A 19,943-nucleotide genomic window follows, 5' to 3' on the forward strand; every position below is an offset into this window, starting at 1 on the left:
TTCTATAGAGAAGACTCTTAACACCTGAAGTGAATAGTAGAATGTCTTCACTGTTTAACACCTTAAGTTTCTTGATGAGATCTTGAAGTTGTGACATGAAGAAATCCTAGGAGGCTTTGAGGACCATTCACTTCTAATCATCCTTTGTCTTCCCACTGAACATTTTTTTCATAACTTTATTACAGTATATAATGTCTTAGGTAGTGTTTGTCTACAACTCCTACATTTACATATTAAGCTGAAATACTGTGGAGAAAGACAAGCAAAATAAAACTGCACAGCAAAATGATACTTATTGCATGCCATGCTACTAACCAATACTTGAGGGAAAATATTTCAATTTTTAAAAGATTATTGAAAGTAATAACACATCAAAACAAAAAAATATCTCACAGTGGAGAAATATTAAAAAGTAATTTCTTAAAGGAAACACTTTAAAACTTTAGAAAGAAAAGATAAGATAGAAAATCCCAGAGAAAGAACTAATTAATGCCACTTAAAGGGACACTGGTGGCCTGAGCATATAAAGTATATTTTTCAGTTTTATGTACTGGATAATCAAAATCTGAATAAACTTAAAGTATAATTCAGTTTTATTTCCTTTTAGGGAAGTCCTTTGTATGTGGCACTGACCTCATATTTTAAAGACAAGAGTAACATAGCCGGGGAAGACGTGGGAGACTATAAGAGCATACATGAGAGCCTTGTAGACAAGAACCCCCAAATTGAATAATACAGAGTTATGGCAGGTAGAATTCTTTGAGAAGTAAGTGCAGAGAAAGTAGTATTCAGACATCTTTGGAAATATCTTGGCCATGAGAAAAAAATAAGAATAATTAAGAGATATTTCAAGTGAAAGCATATTTTTGAAAGGAGTGGCTCTTTAGGGAAAGTGACATCTAATAGGCATATATGAAACTGCCGATGAAGCAAAACCAGAACAATAAGATATTCTAGTGGATCTTACAGCAGATAATTATGTTTTCTCTGTCATAGCTTTAAATGAGAAAAGTAATTCAAATCGAACCTAAAAATGCATGACAGCATTTGTGATTTAACTATCTGTAATTGAAAACAATTATAATGTGAAATATTTCTGGTTAAGAAAGTATGAGTTAAGATAAATGCCTTGCTTGTGTGTGGCACTGTCTTGCTTCTAGAAAAATTGTCTCCAGTAACTTCTTTCTACCTACTTTGAATAACACTACAAAAGTACTTTTGATGTCACAAAGCATCTAATAATATTTAGACCAAAACAAAATATGCCTTGTGAAATTTATACATAACATATAGCTAACAACCAGGGATAGGTAATAAATTAGAGGTGCTCACCATAAAATATACATGTATATGTATGTAAATAATATATACATATGTATATATATGATAGATATGTAGATATAGGTAATTAGATGTAATTTGAAATATACACAGAAATACACAGCATTATTGAAAGACAGTGAGATTATTTTCCAAATATTTTATCAGTAAGAAAAGTTTTCCCTGTCCAGGGGCTATAAATGACAGTTCAGTTGTTAACCTTCACACTAATGTCTAGGTTTACTTTCTTTCTTTTAAAAATATAGCAAAAGAAAATATAAAATGAAACAAAAGCTATCACAGCAAATCTGACAAGACAAACAAAAAGAAGGAAAAGAACTGAACTGAAGGCACAAGACTCAGAAACCTACTTGTTCACACACTCAGGAGTCCCCTAGTAACACTGACCTGGAAGCCATAATATATATGCACAGGACATGGTGTAGATCTGAGCAGGCCCTACACATGTGCTTCAGTCTCTGTTTTCTCCAATGCAATGACATTGAGTATCCCAATCATTCCAGGGCATGTCTCATGGCCAGGAGTAGCTGACCCCTACTAAGGACTCCAGATATAAAAACAGACTGATTAAAAGAAAGGAAGAGGTATAGATATATGTATAAACAAGTGGATATAGGTACAAATAGTAATTAAAGAGAGGGAGAAAGAGACAGGGATCTACAGACATATTGCTGAATGGGATTTTCAGAATAGATGATAATATAGTGCATCATTTTTAAGTCCTCTACTTGACTACAAACAGACATTATGAATTGTTAACATAAGATAACAAATATGAAACAATGTATAGATATAATTAAAACTTCCTTCCATTTAATTACTAGACAGAATGCCTTCATCCAGTCTTAGAAAGTGCCTTTGTCTCTGTCTCTATCACTCTTTTTTTTCCCTTCTCTCTGTCACTGTCTCTCTGTTTCTAAGTCTGTGTCTCTGTCTCTCTCTCTCTGTGTGGCAAGAAATCAGCTACCATATATATATATATATGGTATATATATATACCATATATATATATATATATATAATATATAGTCACATGGTTATAAACTTCATGAAACTTGGAGGAGCTTAGAATGAAATCTGTTCTTAATGATGTATTGAAATTGCTCCTAAGTCTAGTCAACAACTTCATTGCATTTTCGGGATTTTGAGTTAGGCATCAAATGTGCATAAGACCTGAAGAAAGCCAAGGCAGTTCTTGTGTATCACGAAAAATTAATAAAGGAGATATTTAAAAAATATAGCTTCAAAGGACTACTTTGAATCTTATCTGAATATTTTATTCTACATATCTTACATTCTCTGTACATTTGAGGTATTTACTCCATACAAAAATAAAAAATAAAATAATAAAAACATACATAGACACGAAGGTCTATCTTTTTGTATTTTCTTTCCAATCTGAAAAACAATTAAGTTACTGATTTTGAGGCATATTTGCAGAGGTAGAGGCTCCTTACCACTACAGCATAGACATGTTTTCTTTAAAAGATGCTCTTTGCCAGTTCTGGGCACTGATGCACATCTCATCTAACTGTTACAGTGAGTGACAGAGTTCCCTTGTGCCTACAGAGAGAATTAACTACTCAGCTGAGGAAAGTTCTTTAGAGACATGTTTATTTTACTTTCCTTTCTAATTCATTTTTTATAACTATTGAGCATTTTTGAAAGAAATTTCTAAATGTATTTAGCCTGGAAGGAAACAAACTCATAATGGCAAAATGTTTCTTATCTCAATATTTTGGGGCCAAAATAAAACAAATGCACTGCAGGTCTAGTTTATCAGCAAGAGAATTTGTTTTCAGGCTGACAGTGAGCCTTTTGCAAAATATGGCTTGCTCAGAATAGTGGGAAAGTGGGGCAATGCTTAAAATATCGTGTAGGAGAAATACCCCATTAGTTATCATAAGCAAAGCCAGTATTTCCAATAATATGAAGAGATGAGTGGGTATGACCTAAATAAGCTCTCTGAGGAAAGATCTGCATCTTGATTGTGCTGCTCTGATTAAAGCCCATAGCTGTCTCATTACTGGGAGGAAGGAGGAACAACTTAGAATTATGTAAGGTGAAAGACTTGAATATTTTTTGTGTCAAATCTCAGAGTTTGTAATTACTATTCATGTATAGTATCATAAAAGAAATCTACAGATGTGTGTGGTGGCTCTGCAATCCATCTTTAACACATTGTAATTTATAATCTAAAAGAAGCACAGAAAAAAAGAGTTTGAATTGAGTGACAGGCTTTTCTAAGTGAGCACAGAGAACACATGGATTTGGACTTGGATTTGGTAGTCAGAATGTACCATGATAAAAAAATGTGACTGAAATGAGTTTGTGAGATCTTCTTACTTTCTGACAACTAAAAGAAGTTAAAAAGAAATTTGGATACACTAAAATATTTTTTGTTTGATTTGGCACAGGGTACAATGTGATCCTGGTTGGCTCATAACTCATAAGTCTGTAGACCAGACTGATTTCAAACTTGCAGCAATCTTCATGCCTCTGCCTCTGGAATGGTGAGATTACTGGAGGTGTCCAACATGAACAGCATTTTAAAATAACTTAAATACTTAAAAATATTTCACAAGTAATTAATGAATCATTAGTAAATATGTATTTGAATTACATTTTTTAAACAAACTTGGCATGGTGGCAGACACTTGTGATTCCAGCAATTAGGGTAGCTAGACAACAAACGGGTAAGTTGCAGCTGAACTCTGATCTTGACAACCTAATTCCTAATCCATTTAGAGTTGGGGTAGACAGGAAGGTGGAGGCACTGTTTTCAGGAGTGCTCCCACCAGTAGTTTTGAAGCCAGGGTCCTACAGATGAGCAGGATGTGCTCATGGTGGTTACAAAACAAAACTCAATGACATAAGAGCAAGGAAAGGCTTGACAGGGAATGGACAGTAGGAAGGAGGAGGAGGAGGAAGGTGACACTTCATCAGAAGGCATTGCATACATGCATGAAATTATCCAAGAGCGCATTTAAATGATAAGAAGGTGCTAACGTTCAGTGGTTCCGTTGTAGTGAACTTTCCTAGCAGTCTCAAGGCCATGGGGTCAGTCCTCAGGATCAAAAAACAGTAACAACAGCAACAAATATTAGGATTTGGCGTATAGTGTTTAATCCCCAAAGAGATTCAGAGTTACAAACATCATATGCCCTCTTTAATTAATATCAAAACCATAAAATAATGCTTTTGGTAGCTGTCTAGATGTTTTATGGACAAATACTCCTCTGAAAACTTCAGTTTTATTGAAATCAGAAAAATCATAAAAATAATCGCTTAGTGTGTCACATTTAGCTGATTTTATGATGATTAAATAAAATACATGGAGTTTGTATCTCCACTATTAAATTAGAGAAAACTAAAGTACTGAAAATTTTATTTTTTGAAAAAAAATAAAAAAATGGATAATAAAAATGACCAATGTTAGAAGTTGGGGTTCATGAGAACTGAAATAAATCAAACTAGTTATGCCTTGAGATGAGGAATTGCAATGATATCATCAGTTGGAGTAATGTGGAAGTTAGCAAAATGTACAGTTCTAGAAATCATTTGTACTTTTGCTATGATTCCTGTCAGATGTATTCCAATTTGCTATTAGTTTTGCCCATGTGATTATCTGGGAAAACCTAAACCAATAAACAAACAAACAAAAAGCACCATCATCTCTCCCGATTTTTAAAGACATAAAAATCCATCCAATGTTACATCTTGGTATTCACCGAAGTCTTACCTGTTTTGAAGTACAAACCACCTTTCCTATCCTTGCCACCTTGCAAATGCACAGGGCCAGCCTTCCGAGCCTCCACACTATGCTGTAATTTACCAAAGGAGATTACTAAGCATCTTTGACCCGACCCACGACAAGTGGCTCCCAGCTAACTCATCTTTGAGACCTTTGTACTTTTGTCCTATTGATTTGATAGATTACTTCACACACAGCAAAGCTTTGACATTTCTCCTGAGCTCAAAATTTCACCATCTTCTTGTTCAAGCCTAGTACCTTGATTTCCACTTTAGTGATCATAGGGATATCAAGGAGGACCTATGCGGCTTGCTACCTGTTCTCATCTTCTCTTTCCTTTTTGTGAAGTAAAAATGTTTGAACTGGTGGTGGACACATTTAATTCCAGTACTTCAGACACAGAAACAGGCATCTATCTGTGAGTTTACGCCACCCTAGTCTGTGTAGCAAGCTAAAGGCTGGCTTTCTATTCCTCTCACCTCCTGTAATATTTGAGCATCACAGGATGAAGGAAGCCGGTCCACAGCTTCACTTCATCTCGTGGGAGCTCCACGAACGGGAACTTGAGGTCTTGTAAGTAAATGGGTGATAAGAGAGACAAAGAGGCATGACACCAGGAGAGGTTCTCATCGAGGTGCGCTTTACTAAATGACAGGGGAGCATTTATACTCAAAGACAGTACAGGTATGCAATTGGCATTTAGGTGAGAATCAGACATTCGGCAGGATCAAAGCTAAAACTCTAACACAAAGGATTCCAGGACAGGATAGAGAGATCAAAGGTTCACGGCTTCCTAGGGAACTGGTATCTGGTCCTTGAGTCATTTACATAGGCTCCAAACCCCCAGCGAGCTAAGTCTCTGGTTTCGGTTTTGAGTTCTTCCATGAACACAGCAGGGCCACCACAACAGGAAGTATCCTTACTACCTTTCAAATGTAATCTTTCCCAACTCACTCTTTTGGACATTTTCAGAGTCTTCTGTCTTCAGCTCTTTTTACATATTACAAGTGCAAATTGCCCACATGTCTACTTAACGGAGGTCCTAGAGCTTAAGGCTTAAATCTTACTCTGAATAAATCCTGGAACTACTTTCTGTGTGAGTATACATGTATTTTCATATGCATGAAATAGGGTCTCTTACTAGCCTAGAATTCCTATTAGGCCATACTGCTGGCCAGTAAGTACTAAGGATCTGCCTGTCCTCGTAGCCCCCCACTGTGCTAGAAAAAGAATGTTGGGTGATGGTGTAAAGTGTGTCAGTGTGTGCCTCTGCATGTGTGTGCCTCTGTGTGTGTGTATGTGTGTGTATGTGTGTGTGCCTCTATGTGTGTGTATGTGTATATGTGTGTGAGTGTGCCTCTATGTGTGTGTGTATGTGTGTATGTGTGTATGTGTGTGTATATATGTGTGTATGTGTATGTATGTATGTACGTATGTATGTGTGTGTGTATGTGTGTGTATGTATGTATGTGTGTGTATGTGTGTGTATATATGTGTGTATGTGTGTGTATGTGTGTGTGTGTGCATGTGTGAGTATGTATGTGTGTGTGTATGTCTGTGTGTATGTGTGTGAATGTGTGTAGGTGTGTGTATGTGTGTGTATGTGTGTGTATGTGTGTTTATGTGTGTGTGCCTCTATGTGTGTGTATGTGTGTATATGTGTGTATGTGTGTGTATGCGTGTGTGCATGTGTGAGTATGTATGTATGTATGTATGTGTGTATGTATGTGTGTGTGTATGTGTGTGTGTATGTGTGTGAATGTGTGTGTGTATGTGTATAGGTGTGTGTATGTGTGTGTATGTGTGGGCATGTGTGTGTATGTGTGTGTGCATGTGTGAGTGTATTTGTGTATGTATGTGTGTGTGTGTGTGTGTGTGTGTGTGTGTGTGATTCTGAAAATAGAAACCTGGTCTTCAGATTTACAAGACAAATACTTTAGTGACTGAGCTTTCATCCCAGCCCCTATTCCTTTTTTATAAGAAATAAAAATCAAGAAAACACAGTGTCTTTAAAAACTGAGTCTACCAGCTAAGCAATTTCAGAAGTCTGGATGTGTTTTTGCTGAATTTGTGTTCTATGGAAAAGAGCTTGCTTTGGCTTGTACTACTCTTTCACACCTGAGTCCAGGTACATAAAACATTGCTTCCTGACAATGGACAGATGCTACAAAACTGTAACGCCTGTATCTTCTTCAGAGATGAAGAAGAAAATGAGCAGTTGAGTTATGAACAGTTTCCACATTTAAAATTACGATTTTTCTAACAATAAATAATCTCCAAACTAATAAATGGGCAATGTACAGCTCAGGATGGTGTAACCAGCATGATACTCTCATCGTGTGTTTTACCAATCAATTATTTCTGGGCTTCACTAACTAATACACTATGGACTCTTTGAACATTTTGCACAACACACACTTTGTGTCACTTGTTAAATATCAGATGCCCCTTCTCCAAAGACTTTTGCATTGCCTACTTTACATGAAAAAAAAATCCAGCTAACATTATATTAAGCATCCCTAATATAACACATAAAAATCTATAAATTCTATTAATTTGTTTTTGTTTTTGTTTTTTGTTTTTTTGGTTTATCGAGGCAGGATTTCACTGTGTAGTCCTGGCTGTCCTGCAACTCACTCTGTAGACCAGGCTGGCCTCGAACTCAGAAATCCGCCTGCCTCTGCCTCCCAAGTGCTGGGATTAAAGGCATGCACTACTATTGCCTGGCTAATTCTATTAATTTTTATCATCAGGTTCCCTGGTTCTTTTCTATGTCGAAATGTATACACATGAGACTATTTAACATAGAGTATTATATAGTTTCATGGGTGAAACTTGAGTTTTGATAAGCAGTCATATCTTGCTTTGTGCTTACAAAATATACCAGGCTAGCTATCCACAAACTTATGGCAATCCGTTACTTCTGCTGTGTGTTCTTTGAATAATTTAACAAAAAATGAAAGGAAACCTCAGAAGATTCTTCATAATTTGCTTATATCTTAGAACAAATCAGTGGCAATTGTTAAGTTTATCTATAACAAGAAAATGGAAATTGCAAACCTGCCTGGAGTAAAGAAAAACTATTTAAAACAGAATTAAAGCAATGTTACGAAGGCAACATGCAGGGTTGAGGAGAGATTTCAGAAAGAAATGGCTGTCACAGAAGCATGAGGAGCAGAGTTCAGGTCACCAGAATCTCCATAAACATTCAGGCTTAGTGCTACATGCCTGTAACACTGATGTCACCAAAGCAGACAAGCAGATCTCTGAAGTCCATGGGACATCCAGCCCAGCTGAACAATTAACAGAACATCAGCTTTAGTTAAAGACACTGCCCCAAAAGCAATGATGGACAGGAATAGAGAAGAAGCTTAATATCTGCTTCTAGTGTCTACATGTACACACATACGTATGTACCCTTACATGCACTCCATTCCATCATATGCCCCCAAACAAACAAACAAACAAATATGCATACAAGCGTGGTGAAGTTTTCTCTTTCACTATCAATTGTAATAAGTATGGACCCCTAAGACCTGGAGTTTGTATGTAACCCCTGTGACACTGTCCCCATGATAATTCTGATTGATGAAAAAGATGCCAGCAGCTAGTTGCTGGGCAGAAGAGACACATAGGTGAGATTTAAGTTTCCCAGGCTTGTGGGGAGAGGAGGGCCATGAGGAAGAGCATGTAGGAGGAGCAAGAAGAAGTGACCATGGATTAAGAGTCAAGATGGCACGGCCCTGAGGACTGCCCGATTGGAACTAAGGACAGCCCAGATGAGACATAGTGATAACTTGGGGTTATCAGTAGGAAAGTAGATTCTAATAGCATGGAGGCTAGGCATGTGCCCAGCTTTTATACTGCTTAAGGCTATGGAGCTGAGGGGTTTGCAGCCCCTTAGGAGGAACAACAATATGAACTAACTAGTACCCTCAGAGCTCCCAGGGTCTCAACCCCCAACCAAAGACTGCACATGGAGGGGTCTGATTGTTCAGGCAGCATGTGTTTAGTAGAGGATTGCAAATTCGATCATCAATAGGAGGAGAGGACCTCGGCCCTGTGAAGGTTCTGTGCCCCAGTGTAGGGGAATGCCAGGGCCAATAAGTGAGAGGGGGTGGGGTGGCAAGCATGGGGAGGGGGGAGGCAAGAGGGGTTTGTTCTTGTTGTTTTTGTTTGTTTGTTTGTTTGTTTTTTGGAGGGGAAACTGGGAAAGGAGAAATTTACATGTAAATAAAGAAAATATCTAATAAAAATGCAAAATTAAAAAAATATAGTGGCTGTATGTATATTACATACTTTTTACAACACAGACATACATATACACATACATACACAAATGCATACATACATGAACAATAAAATGTCAGATGTGTAGTAGCATATACCTATTATCTCAGCATTTAAGACCAAGGCAGGAGAATAACAAAGCTGTTACACAAAGGTAAGGAGATAGACTGAGTTGCACTAAGGGGAAGGTAGATACTGGTTGCAACCATAACTTTCCATGAGTTGAAATTAAATCCCTAAGGTACTCATTTCTATGAGGGGTATTAGATGTACAAGGTCACATATATTTGTAGGCCTAACTTCACATGTTCATATGATATTTACATGTGATGTTAGCTCTCTGAAGTCAAGACAGTAAGTTTTTATACTATATCTTTTCAAACCTAGAATAATAGTGTTCTCATGGAATGGCACAGCAGCATATCATTAATTCACTGAATTAGCTAACTTTAAGAATGTTTGCCGGGCAGGGGTGGCTCATGCCTTTAATCCCAGCACTTGGGAGGCAGAGGCAGGTGGAATTCTGTGTTCGAGGCTAGCCTGATCTACAAAGTGAGTTCCAGTACAGCCAGGGCTACATAGAGAAAACCTGTCTCAAAAAAACAAAACAAAACAAAAGACTATTTAATGTGGAAGAGGCTGGGGTAGATGAGGGAATACAGGGAAGAGTAGCTAATAATAAAGGCATGTATTAAATTATATGAAAATTTACCATGGAAGAATCTTCCCCAAACACATACATACACATATACAAAGATTTTAATGGAGTTACAATACCCCAGTCAGAATAGCCAAAAAAATCAATAAAAAAAATAATAATAGTGCATACTGACTAGGATGTAGGGAAACGAAAACAATGATCTACTGTTAGTGGGAAGGGAAACTAGAACGGCTCCTATGGAAACAGTGATCCTGGGTTCTGCCTCTCCTGGTGGGGTGCACACAACTGTCTCAGGGCAGGGCAAATGCAGAAAGGGAGGGCTCTGCAGTCCACTCTTTCCTCTTGGGCATCAGATATTGCTGTACACCAAGATAAGAAAGGTGAAGCAGAGACAAGGACGAATAGTGTCACAGGGCTCCAGTCTGCACAGGAATGCTTTAAAAGGGATTTTTTTTTTTTTTTTTTTTGGTTTTTCGAGACAAGGTTTCTCTGTGTAGCCCTGGCTGTCCTGGAACTCACTCAGTAGACCAGGCTGGCCTCGAACTCAGAAATCCGCCTGCCTCTGCCTCCCAAGTGTTAGGATTAAAGGCGTGCTCCACCACACCCAGCTAAAAAGAGGATTCTTAAAAAGGGAATAAGGAGGTTCAAGTGGCTGATGTTGCTCTGGTAGGAGCACCTGCAAATGACAGGAGCCTGGCCAGGCAGGTAGGTCCCACGTCTACAGATAAGTGCGATTATGGGGAAAGAGCCTTTCCCCAAACATTTGTTACATACAGCTCAGAAAAAACAGTTAGTCTCAGATGATACTTGGTGAAATAACTGGTGCACTTTACTCCATGTGGATAGGGACAATATGAACCTTGGGGAGTGGGATGGAACTTTGGAGGTAAATACGTTCTATTGGCTGAGGTCAAGATGCTGCTGATGCTCTATTTGTGTGAGGAAATACTTCGCACACTGAGCTATGAGGCTGACTGCTGGTGATCACCAACTTGGGAGTCATGGTTACATGCCCCAAGGCCGACATGGTCCCAGGAGGAGCTAGATCTTGTCCTGCCAGTACCAGGCTCTGAGATTTCTGGGGCTTGAGCTTTCTCTGCTTTGCCGATTCTGAGCCAGCTCTTCTTGTGGTATGGTCCTCATGTCCCACATGAAATCAGTGTTGAAGTTCCTTAAAAAGTTAAAGATTAATATACCACAAGATTTAGCTATGTAACTCTTAGGCATGCACTCACAGATCTTAATATCCACTCCAAAGATACATGCACCTCCTTGTTACTGCTGGTTTATTCATAACAGCCAGAAATTGGAAAGAGCCTAGATGTCTACCTGCTGATGATAGATAATGGAAATGTATATTTATACCATGGAATATTATTCATCTATTAAGAAAAGTGAAATTTACAAGTAAATTGCACAAAACTAGAAATGACCATCCTAAGTGAGATTACCCAGACCCCATAACAAAAATGTTGCCTTTTTTTCTCTTATGTGAGGACATTAGCCTTTAAGCTTTAAATATGTGTGTTTCTACTTTAATAACCAAGAAGATTAGGTAGCTAATAAGGATCTGAATGAAAAGTGTCATCCAAGAAAGAGGGATAGAATAAATAGAGATGGGAATAGAATAGGAGAATGAAATGGGAAAAGAATGGGAGGGCAGAGTAAAGAAGGAAATGTGGAAATGGAGAGTTAATACAAATGGCCTCTTGAAAATTTCTAATATGTACACACATATGATAGGAATTTAAATAGAGTAGGGAGACAGTACCCCAACCAAACTTCTTGCTCTACCAAGTAAAATTTCCAGTGTCAGGAATGGGTCACATCTTCTTTAGTCATTGCCCATATGGGCTACATAGATGCCCCCAAACATCCCAGACCATTGTTAAGGCAATTGGTTAGCTTCTATACCTTGACATAAGACCCTATTGCTGAAGACACAACTTACTTAAGTTGTCTAATCTGAAAAAAAAAAAAGACAAAAAAAGAGCTAATGTCCAAATAGAAGATTCAGTCCTACTGACTTAAATTCATGAGGTTGGGACTTATTTTGTTACTGGAGGATAAAGGTAATCTCCAATATCACATAGCTTCACACACTCCATTCTACAATAGTTACCTGGCTACAAGATATATTAACATAATAGTGGCAGAAATGTCCTGAAAGTAATTAAGCATACTTTGATTGGATAAAAGGCCCACTTGATGAGATGGAACCCATGTACGACATTACTAAAGCAGCTAAGAACCTGAGAATAAATACATTTATTTATTACTCCATATTTATTGACCCCTGCCTCCACCCCAGGGCTGTGTTTGCAGGTGTGTGCTTGACTGACCCCAGGCTTTGTCCATGCTGGGCCAGCACTCTGAGACTGAGCTAGATCCCAGCCATGTCTCCGCCTTTTAAAAGAACAAAACATTGCTAAATGTGCCATCATTGCTTTGAGTTTTAATTATTTTTTTTTTATTTCATAAAACATTACAACCTTAAAATATTAAAGACTTTTATTATGGTTTTACTTCTGCCTTTTCACTCAAAACTGGTTTTAAAAATGATGCCTTGTTTACTGAGAGCTCTCTTCCACAAGTCCTAGTAGTTAGTGAAGTCTCAGTTCTTGCTGGGGTACCTTAGAGCCTAGCACACTGGCTTTAAAGGACATAGCCAAGAAGCTGATGTCTTGACAGTGTTTGTAGACCTTTGTTATAAAAATGAATGTCCTGAAAAAAGAAAGGGTTGGGAGGGAATTCAACAACAAAGAAGCAAGAATGTCATGTTGTTTAAATTTACAGTTGTCTAAAATGTCATCGCAAGTCAAGTCACTGGTCTGTTTGCATTTGATAGGTTTTTATATTAACTAGCATTGTAAAATTATTTCATAATTATAAAATACCTGTGGATATTTGTATAAAGGTGTGAAATAAATTTTTTTACGAAAAGTGCTCATTGCTTGTTAACACAGCGTTGTGTCTGTGAAAGCAAACTCTTAAGATGATAAAAGATGACCTGCGTTGCCTTTCTTTGTATTTCAACAAGCCAAAGTAAAGCTTTCAATATTTAAAAATAAATAAATAAATAAATAAATAATAAATAAATAAATAAATAAATAAATAATATGGAGCTCTGGGACAAGCAACTTTTAGTCTGATAAAAGAACATTCCAGTTAAGTCCTAGTGACATATTTCCATACTCATATAAGAAAGAATATGTCAAACCTCGTCAAAGAAGTGTCTTCTAGCAACAGATAGAAGCTAATATAAAGAGCTCTAACTTTAGAGAGTGAGAAACTTCAGAGCACTCAACCTTATGAGAATGCCTTTATCAAATCTTCCCACTTAAGATTTGGAGCTCTTTGTGGGATGATGAATCATGTTTGTGTATACTCTTGCAAGTGGTATAGCTGGGCCCTCAGGTAGAACTATTCCCAATTTTCTGAGAAACTGCCAAATCGATTTTTCAAAGTGGTTGTACAAGTTTGCACTCCCACCAGTAATGGAAAACTGTTCTCCTTGCTTCACTTCCTCACCAGCATGTGCTGCCGTAGCTGGTCCGATGCGTGTAAAATGAAACCTCAGAGTCATTCTGAGTTCCACTGCACTCATTACTTTGACCATTACTTTAAGTGCTTCTTGGCCATTAGAGATTCCTTTCTTCAGAGTTCTCTGTTTAGCTCTGTGCCCTATTTTTTAATTGGGTTATTTGTGTTGTTGTTATCTTACTTCAGAAGTTCTTTATGAATTCTGTATACTAGCTCTGTGTCAGATGCAGGATTAGTGAACATCCATTCCCAAACTGTAGGCTACCATTTGTCCTATTGGCAGGGTCCTTTGTCTTATGGAAGCTTTTAGTTCCATGAGATCCTGTTTGTCGATTGTTGATCTTAGATCCTAAGCCATTGGCATTCTATTCAGGAAATTATTTCCTGTACCAGTGCATTCAAGGTTATTTCTTGTATGAGACTTATTGTATCTTGTTTTATGTTGAGTTCCTTGATCCAATTGGACTTGAATTTTGTCCAGGGTAACAAATATGGATCTATTTTCATTGTTCTACATGTAAATATCCAGTTAGACCAAAACCATTTGTTGAAGATGCTTTCTTTTTTCCATTGTATGTTTTAGTTTCTTTTGATTATCAAAAATCAAGTGTCTAGAGGTCCTTGGGTTTATTTCTGAGTCTTTGATTGGATTCCATTGTTTGGTATGTCTGTTTCTGAACAAATACGATGAAGTTTTTGTCGCTACTGCTCTGTAGTACAGCTTGAGGTCAGAGATGATGGCTCATTGCAAAGTTCTTTTATTGTTTTGACTATCATGTGTTTTTTTTTTTTTCTACATGAAGTTAAGAACAGATAAGAAAGAAAGAAAGAAAGAAAAGAAAGAAAGAAAGAAAGAAGGGAGGACAGAAACACAGAAAGAAAGAAAGAAAGAAAGAAAGAAAGAAAGAAAGAAAGAAAGAAAGAGAGAGAGAAAGAGAGAGAGAAAGAAAAAAGAAAGATATTTGAAGTCTATTTGGGATGAGAAAAAATAAAATAAAGATTATAGAAGTTAGAGGTTTAAATTACTTATGTGGAAGACCTCTACAAGTTCAAAGCATACAAAATCACAGCATGGAAAAGAGGGAGTGAATATGAAACCTATCCTCTGTCATGACACCACACACACACACACACACATACACACACATACACACACTGAGTCTATGGTTTGGGTGGACTTTTGGGTTTGTTGTTGTTTGTATGTGTGTTTGTTTTGCTAGTTTGTGTCTTATTGATTTGATTTTCACATTTTTTGCTTTTGTTTGTTTTTAGCTTGTTTACCTCGGTATTATTTTTTGAAAAGAAAGAAAAGAAAATATAAAGTTTGGTGGATAGGAAGCTTGATAAGTTCTTGGAAGATTTGGGGGATGAGAAAGAACATAAGAATATGACCACAGTATACTCCTAGAACTACAGAGTATTTCCAATGCTCTTGATTACCCTCTAAACCTTGACAGTAAGACTCTATTGCTGAAGATACAATAAAATATGGTCATAGAATATGGGGAAATCAGGGTAGTACTAGCCTGGAAGCTTCATCCCCAATGTCTAGTTTTCACAGTGCTAAAAGGTATTATGCATTCCACAGAAGAAAGAATTGTCACTGGTTATAATCTCTTGGAACCACAACAATAGCTGGAATTACATACCTCTGTTGAAACAGTTGCACATGTGTCATTGGAGTGCCAAATACTCTCAGAATGAATTTAAGCCATGATTTACACGATTAAACCAATAAGGAACTGGTCTTGTACCAAGACAAGTCATAAGCCTTAGGTAAGAACCTATTTCTATTGCTCTCTCAAATGGATGTGGTATTAAACCGATCTCTAATGACTAACCTGTATGTCCTATAGTTAAGTGCATTAGTCAACCCTGATCATTAAAATGTCCTTCTGCATTGGATGGTGAATACCATAAAGTACAAATGATCAAGGTGCAGAAAATAGGAAATGAAAGAATCTCAATTCTAAGTGAGACTGCGATCTTCATATACTGATACATCTAAGGCTAAAGGATGATGGGGAAAGAATAGAAAGAAGCCCCTGGTTGTAGTAGAGTAGAAGAAAACCATGCTTATAGACATAGTAGAGAAGTTGCACATGGGAATTAATATCAACTGATAAAATATGGATATGACTTCCACAGGCTCAGGGCAGAACCAGTGAGATAACTCAGCCTCCTAGGAAGAAAAGTGTAGACCCTAACATTGAAAATAAAGAAACATTCATGAACAGATTCCTGAAGATATGAAAGCATGGCTTGTGGATGACTGGGAATTGATCACCAGACACAAGGAGCTTTTCTTGCCAAGAAGAATGTAGATTCAATATTTGAGGACTATGTAAATAATAAGAAATCTTGAGGAAATAAGATGATAAGGCGTATGTTGTTATTGAGGCTGTGGCAGGGATAAAGGAGTACCTCAATGTAATGTTGGGTACTTGGTTATGCCACAAATTTGGAAGACCACAGTATGTAGAAATTCTTGCAGATTACCATGTACATCATCCATGCCCCAGGTGCATGGAATGCCACATTTACGGAGATTATTAATGTGAATTGGAATGATGTTGGCCTATACACCTCTAGAAGAGAAGAGCCTTGTTTTATTACTGTACCTGGTAGACAATGACAAGGAATTCTCCAACGTTTTTTAGTGCCAGCAATTATGAACTGGCTCCTCCTGAGTACCATTGGAAAGACACGTGAGAGTAACAGCTCCTTCTTTCTTTTTTCATTTCAAGGTTTCTACCAATGTATTTAGTGATGGACAACAGAGAGATGTGCTGTAAAGCATTTTATTGCCTAGTTGACAAAGGTGCTTTTGGATGGTGGTTATGTTCCTTTGACACTATGGGCATTTTTAATATGTGCTCTATGACAAAATGCCTGATTTCTAGTGCGAAAGGTACACTTTAGTGTATATAACAGAACATCCATCCACCTGTGCTCTTTTTTTTTTTTTTGTAATGGTGCTTAAAGAGCCCATCATTTGCAAGTCTCCATGTTGTTCCTTAGGTACTTTATCATTATTCAATTGTTAAAAATTTGTACCTTGTTTTCATGGTTTTTGTATTTGTGTCTAATGCATGTTTTAACATGAAAGATACAATGCATCATGTAGCTACAGTTTTATGGAAAAATCAGTCTTGTAGGAGTTGTTTTTCAGATCTTCAATACTTTTTCCTTTAAATTTCACAAAAAGTAATTATTAGGTCAAGTAGCATAAATTATTGGGTTTTTGAAAGTTTTATTGGACTATGATTATGAAATAAAATGAAAAGGAAAGAGTATCATCCTACATAGAATTCATAAAAGTATTCAAAAGTGGTCAGAAACCTAGTTTGAAAGGAAAAAAACTGGAGTATTTATCCTTAAAGAGCTAATTTTCTCAGAAAGAATAAAACCTTTACTTTCTTCCATTAAATTTGTTTCCTGGTCATGAGTCCTCACCTTGGAAAGAATGCAACTGCCTTCAAAAATAAAACTAAGCCCAGAATGGTGATTCTGTAGAGCAACAGAATTTAAAACTGTGTGTGAGTGGAAAAGCTTATGAGTAAAGGTACATTTATCTGCCAAGATCTCAGTGTTGTGTTAAATCCCTAGCATTCAGCATTGGAGATCTCAGGGGACTGTTGTAGACTTTAATCAAAAGAACATTTCACAGTTTGCTTTAAAGGGTCAAACTTACTAACTTATCCTTATGTGATGGTAGTTTAGTAATGGTCTAGTAACTTGGTTTCTGATTTGTCATGACCTAGATCATTTTATGGCAAAAGGAAATTGATGTGAACACTTATAGCCTTACTCAACCATTAAAAAGAGCATTATGCAGGCTTCGGTCTCAAAACCAGCAAAGCTACTCATAGTCAGTCTAGGATTTTTTTGCACAGGACAAATGCTGGAATATTAAAGTGTGTATGTATATGAATATATCTAAATATATATGATAGGTGGATATATGTGTATACATGTACATATTGTATAGCCATCAAGCAACTTCAGAGAAAATATGTCATATAAGAACTAGTATCTCAGGCTGTGTGTGTGTGTGTGTGTGTGTGTGTGTGTGTGTGTGTGATTTCCAAACAACTACCTAAGTTAATAAGCTGGAAACATATTCAAGGGTAACAACCAATTATTCTTCATTTTTACATGAAGTCCATGAAGTGTTTTCATTTCTTTAGTTCTAAGCAATGTAAAGGGGTCCTTGGACATGAAAGAGATGTCTTAATTGAATGGACACTGAAGGCTGATTAAATGTGAAACAGAAATGATCAGAGGGTTGGTACAGGGTAACCTTTTTTTTTTTCTCCCCCTCTACTTAATTTTCTTTGCCTTTGAGTATACATAGTCAGGCAACCAGAGATAAAAAGAAATGTTAAAGTAACAAGAGAAGAAGCTTAAAAAATAAATGTTTTTAAAATACTTTAAAGCTTTGATTCTACATGACTGACATTAGTGTCGATTAGACTAATGTACACTCATTTTCTTGTAGTCATTGGCTCATATAATTCCTTACATAGAAAAGACAGGGAGCTTTAATGACGCACCATGATAAAATACATTTTTCTTCAGTAGTACAGCAAGGAGAACCTAGTCTCTAGTCTGCTAATTGATAATTGAACGCAAATGTTGGAAGACTAGTTTCACATCATGGGATGCATGTGCATGTGTATGCTGACATGTGTGTATATATGTAGGTGTGTATAATGTTCTATCACAGAAGGGAAATGACAACAATCTTATTATGGACAGAAGATTCTCATTTTTGTGTCAGTGATAAATACAGAACATATTTTGTTGAATTGCTGCGACCAATATTCTAATTATGACTAAAATCATCAGTCCTGCAGAAAGAGGTGTGGTAAGGTGAACCACATCTCTCTCCTCTGCTAACAACACCAGCTTCAGAACAAATACTGTTTAAAAAGGTTTTCATATCTCATTAAGGTTTTGTACTATTATTAATAGTTCATGGGTATGCATATATGTATGTCTTTGCCATAGCACTAGTGTGAACATCAGAAGACAACCTTCAGAAGTCAGTTCTCATCCACCAACTATGTGAGATCCACAGATCAAGCCCAGGTTAGCAGACTTGGCAGTAGGCTTCCTTGCTGCTGGGTGATCTGACAAACCATTTTATACCTACTGCTTTAACTGAACTCCATTCATATTGTATTTTCTACTGATTGTTTTCATTCTATTATTAGACTAGTGTTTTGAGGGGGTTTCAGAAACAGAATAAGCAGTCACCCCAAACTATAAATATCTCAATCCTCACAAACACTGTGAGATAAGAGTTATTATGTCTTAGACTTAACATGAGCATGTAAAATGCTATATACACTTGGGGGATCACACTCTAGCTCCATTACCAAACTTACCCGTTCAGATTTTTCAAAGAATTTTACAAGATTTATAGCTTCTTTAAGTGATGAGTCATACACAAGTCCAAAAATTGAAATTAGAAATTAGGAAAATATCAATTCTATTTGTTTGCCTGGATTCCACTATTACTTCAAGGAGCTCGAAGTTTTCAGATGAGTCACCAAAGAGGGGCAGGCCTTTGGTATCACCTGAATGGCTGCCTGCCTGGATTTGTTTTTATTATGAGGAATTCCTGGTCAGTTACACTTAGTCATTTTCACTTTTTATTTTATTTTATTTTATTTTATTTTATTGGTTTTATAATGTAACCAACCCAGGAAAAACCCATGGCATGGTTCTCTGTATAATGTTCTAAGTGAGAAATCCTTTTGGACTATAGAAGGCTACACGATGCACGTTTTTCATAAGGTATGTAGAAGTGGCCACACCTTTGAAACTAAACTCATAAACAGTTGACATGACTTGCACAGCATTAAGATTTACCTTACTAGAGCAATAGCGAATTTAAAAAGGCACTGGCACATGCAAAATCCTGGGATCACATGTGCCATGCTCTTTGGTGGTAATGCATTTATTATATACATCATGCATCAGGGAGAAGCAGCTTAGTTAATATCTGAAGGGGTCAGTGCTGGATTGAACAAAAATAGCCCCCATAGTATCATAGAGAATGCCATTATTGGGGTGTGGCTCTGCTGGAAGAGTGTAGGCTTTGAGTTTTCAGAAGTTCCAGACAGACCCAGTGTCACCCAACTTCCCTCTGCCTGGAGATCCAGATGTAGAACTCCCAGCTTTCTTTCCAGCATGATGTCTGCCTGTGTGCTGCCATGCTTCCTACCACAACAATAATGAACTAAATCCCTGAATTGTAAGTCAGCCTTGATTAAATGTTTTCTTTTTTTTTTCCTTTTAGATATTTTCTTTATTTACATGTAAATTTCTCCATTCCCAGTTTCC

At 37.0% G+C, this 19,943-nt stretch overlaps 1 pseudogene; it reads left to right on the forward strand.

The window, feature by feature from the left end:
- The window catches only part of LOC116084230, a 72,300-nt pseudogene extending 55,999 nt beyond the window's left edge, over nt 1-16,301 (forward strand).
- Nucleotides 16,302-19,943: the final 3,642 nt, after the last annotated feature.

This window comes from Mastomys coucha, unplaced genomic scaffold (assembly GCF_008632895.1).
Source record: "Mastomys coucha isolate ucsf_1 unplaced genomic scaffold, UCSF_Mcou_1 pScaffold9, whole genome shotgun sequence".
NCBI classification, from domain to species: domain Eukaryota; kingdom Metazoa; phylum Chordata; class Mammalia; order Rodentia; family Muridae; genus Mastomys; species Mastomys coucha.